A 5,079-nucleotide genomic window follows, 5' to 3' on the forward strand; every position below is an offset into this window, starting at 1 on the left:
AATACAAATAATTATAATAATTGTTAATTTAATTATCATTAAACTTGTTTAACAACATTTTTTTTWAAAAAAAAATCATATTTTAAATAATAAATAAATTTAATGTTTTTGTGCCAAATATCTACACATTTTTTAGACAAATTATGAATAATATTTGTATGAATTTTGTTAAAATCAATTTTATTGTATATATATATATTGTATCGCATTTTTAATTGTTGAAATTTACATTTTATCAATTTATATTTGTATTAAAAAAATAATTGATAACTTAATTGCTAATAAATAAAAAATAAATATTTATAAATTTAGTATAAATTATTTTTAACAACTAATTTTTTATAAAGTCTGTTAATAATAACGTTATTAATTGTAATTTTGTTTATTATTATGATTTTTAATAATAATAAAAACAAATCAAAAAAATATAATTTATTTTATTTCACATTAAATAACATTTGTAATCTATTTTTATGTTTTACATTAAAAACAATTAACAATAATTATTATTTTTTGGACAAACTATAAAACAAGTTAAATACAATTACTTTATATGAATTACTATTTTGTATTGTAGTTAATGTTGATAATAATGTTTTTCCCAAACAATAACACTAGTATTATATTAAAGTGTTATTATAATAATTAATATTATAATACGCGTACAAAACTATTGTAACTATTTTTTAACGTTTATTATTATTATTATTATTATTATTATGTTTGGCAGTCACTCACACAGTCAGTCAGGTAAGTGTTTAATACATTTATTTTTGTAATATTGTTTAGATGTTAGTGAAAAAAATCAATGAATATTAGATTCATTAATCATTTTTTTTTTTTTAATACAATACTCTCATTGAATACAATTTCAATAAAAATTATTATTAGTCAAGAAAACCTAATTAGTAAACCTAAGTATATATTAACTTATTATTATTATTGTAGTACTACTGGAAAAACACTAAAAAAAACTTATGATAAATTGTTTAATACATTATTTTCTAAACACTGTTGTTTACTAATGACTTATATATACTGTTAAATTTATATTATATTATAATAACATTGTGTGTGTGTGTATGTATGTTATAGTTGCCAAAGTTTGTATCAATCTTAATAATTATAATGTAATTTAAAAAATACTATACTATATAATATAATATAAATTATACCCCATATTACTAATAAACAATATTAGCATAATTAAGTATTTGATTTTTTAGATAAAAAAATCAGTTATTTTTTGCGTATGTTATAAATTGTTTTTGTTTGTAAGTGACAATCAATTAATTAGTAAAAGTTTTGTTGTTGTTGTTGTTGTTGTTGTTATTGATTGATTGATAAAAAACATAGTTTTTTATAAGACTGTATAATATATCACTGTTTCTAAAGTATAGACAACAACAACAACAACAACACAAAAAAAATAAGTTAAAAACTACTCGTTTTTTATCTATTATAACATTGAAGTGAAAATTTCTAATCTAATCACAAGTTGTATCGTTAAATAATTTTTTCTCTCTCTAGATATCTATAACATTAGTGTACACACTGTATGTGATATCACGTTTTCACACAACAACAAAAATTATTAATACATTAATGTGTTGATAGAATTACTAAATGATACAATAGAGAGAAAGAAAAACTTATAAAATAATTTAAAATAAAATTTTTAGTTTTATATAAAAAAACAAATTCTCAATAATAGTATAAAAAGTTATTAATAGTTATACACACTTATATTTTTTATTGTTTTATTTTAATTAAATATAAAAATAATTTTTATAATTATAGTTAACTATAAACAAATATGATATAAAAAATAATATAATATATAATAATTTAGAAAAATTTATGCATAAATCTTAAGCAACAAAAAAAATCAATTATTAACAGATGATTGTCAATGCAGTTGGAGAACAGTTAATGTGTTGGAAACAAATAGGAGGCAAATGGTTAGGTAGTTGTTGTGGAACAGTAATGTTTCAGAACTACCAGTGCTTTACAGTCAATGATATGTGTACAGTATGTTTGCCAATACATTCAATGACTAAATCATATAAAACATCATTTTATTCAACTAATCATTAATCTTGACTTTTAATGTTTGCCTTTACTTTGTTGTCAAATGCACTGTGCATTCAATACAGTCAATCATAGAAAGAAAGAGAGAGAGAGAGCTTATATTAAATAGTTACAGATAAATGACTGAAAAATTTATATACATTAGTCTCTCTCTCTCTCTCTCTCTCTCTCTCTCTCTCTCTCTCTCTCTCTCTCTCTCTCTCTCTCTCTCTCTCTCTCTCTATCACTCAAATACACACACACACAAAGAGCTCATCCCTAAGCTGTATGTGTTACGCCTTTTGCTAGTTTTGATTAAAATAAAAATCTTTATTTGAAAAATTAAAATAAAATATATATTCTATGATTTAATTTTGTTTAATTAATATTTTGATACTGTATATGGTTTTAATGTTAAATGACAGTAACTTATGTTATATCTTACAATAAATTGTATAATAAAATTGAAACATTTGGGTTAACAATAATTATAATTAACAGATATTGATTACATCATTAAATATGAATTTATTAAAAAAAATAATTAAATAAAATATTAAATGTTTTTAATTCTTAATTTTGAACTATTTTATTATAAATATAAAAAATATTAATAATTTAGTGATTAAGATACACGTAAGAACTATATAAATAATATTTTTGAAAATATTTATATGATATTAATGTTTATAATTTTAAATACAGTTTTATATTTTTAAATAAAATTATGAATAATTAAACTTATTGTTTGTTAAAAATTTAAATATAAATATAATTTTGACAAAAGTATAATAAACAATAAAATATATAATTATCTAATATATCAATCACTTTAAGAAATCAAATATTATTTTTGTTTTTTAAATTATATTTTAGTATTTACTGTACAGTAATTTATTGTCCACATCGAAAAAATTTACTATTATTTTGTTTACCATTTTATTTGCTAATACTTATAGAATTACTATTAATTAGCAATCATTTGAAATATAAATTTTATTATATTGAGAGTTAATACTATAAATTGTATAATAAGTCTAATTTTTTTTATATATAAACTATTGACTTATTTTACAAACTTCTAAACAAATAGAAATTGTTTGCAAATTTATCCCCAAAAGACTACTTAACTGTTTAACACAATTTTCACATTTGTATAGCAAATGTCACATCAATTACAGCCAATTGAATATAACATTAGTGTTAAACTGGAAATAAAAACAGTTATTAAACAAAACTATAGTTTAAATTATGTGTTTATTGATAAAGTAATTTAAAATAGTGTAAATATTTTTAGTTAATGAATTCAATAAAAAATTATTTTATATTTTTTTAATTAATATACAATTATTTTGCGCAAAACAAATTAAACTCATTTTAAGTTTAGTATTTAATAGAAATTAGAATAGATTTACATAAACAAAAATTACATAAAAATTTACTTTAATTTTTAATTTTTAAAAATTAAATCAAGAGATTTTCTTTAACATTAATTATGCAAACAGTTTATTCAATAATAATAATAATAATAATGCARTTTATTATATCTAAAAGATTAGTTATTACAGTATTAGACTATTTGACTAAATGACATTTGAGTTAACTCAAAGTCAATTTGTATTAAATAATAAATGTTTTGATAATTTAAAGTTTTGATGACTTCATTAAATTTATTTTTWAAAAAGCCATTCAAACTAATTTAAATATTTCATATGAATTACTGACAATTGAATAAAGAAAAAACTTTGAAAGTTTAATCAAATAAAATTACTAAAATATTTTATTTATGTATTTATTAAAAATTTCATTAATAATTATACAGTAAATAATAAACAAAATGCTTAATTATTAGTTACTATTTATATTTTATATTTCAATTAATATTTATAGAAATTTGTGTATTTAATGTAAATTATTGTATAATTTATATGAAAATCTATTTTAAAATTAAGTTTCATAATTAAATCTTAATTTGTGGAAATAAGTTATCATACAAACTGTATTATTTTTATTAWTWRTACAATTTATTATAATAACTAATTATTTATATTTTAACTAAAATTTTAGTACTGTAAATGTCATATTAGGTAAATAATCAATTAATTTGCATTAGATATATATATATATATGTTTTGATAAAATTATGATTAATAATGAATAAATATTAAATAAAATTGATTATTTAGAGAAAACATAAATATTATTATTGTAAACAACTTTAAATTAACATTCAAATTATGTAAATATTTTGTTAAACATAGACTAACATAAATTTAGYTAATATTTTGTTYAAATAATTTATTAAGCTTATTTTATTTGTTAAGATTATTTAATTTTATTGTTTGTCTTAAATTTTATTCAAATAAAAAACAAATATACAAATAAAACAAAAAGTTTATTTGTTTTTTATTTTCTATAAATTATTTATTTAATTTATAAAATTTATCAATTTAATAGTTTTATTTCCYRAATATAACATTATGCAAAAAATACATTATTTTATGATAAAATAAAATAATATTTTACTTATAGAACTATATATTTAGTTATAGTAGTTATATGGATGTAGTATTTATTAAATATATTTTTATTTGTATGTATAATATAAAATGAAAACCACAAATAGTATTGTTTTGTGAACAAAAAAAACATTAAAGTGTTTTTATGACCAGAATTTATAAAATATATTTGTTTTATTATCATTAAATATATTAGTATTTCAAATCACGTTTACATTTACTATGGTTTGCTATTTTCTTTTTTTTAAAAAAAACTTAATCTTTTATTTTACTACTGAAACAAATATAAATATATTATTAATAATATTTGTTTTTGTATTTCATTTATAATATATATATTTTTATGAGATTTTGTTCAAATTTTATATTAAAAATTTAAAATAATCTTTAAAAATAGATAATTCTTTTAGTATAATTTAATTGGATTTATTATAAAAGTGAATATAAAATATTTATTTATAATCTTATATACTATTTTAATCTAAATTAT

This window comes from Oppia nitens, unplaced genomic scaffold (genome assembly GCF_028296485.1).
Source record: "Oppia nitens isolate AA-2021 unplaced genomic scaffold, nextdenovo-longstitch-racon4-pilon3 scaffold14_pilon_pilon_pilon, whole genome shotgun sequence".
In the NCBI taxonomy this organism is placed as follows: domain Eukaryota; kingdom Metazoa; phylum Arthropoda; class Arachnida; order Sarcoptiformes; family Oppiidae; genus Oppia; species Oppia nitens.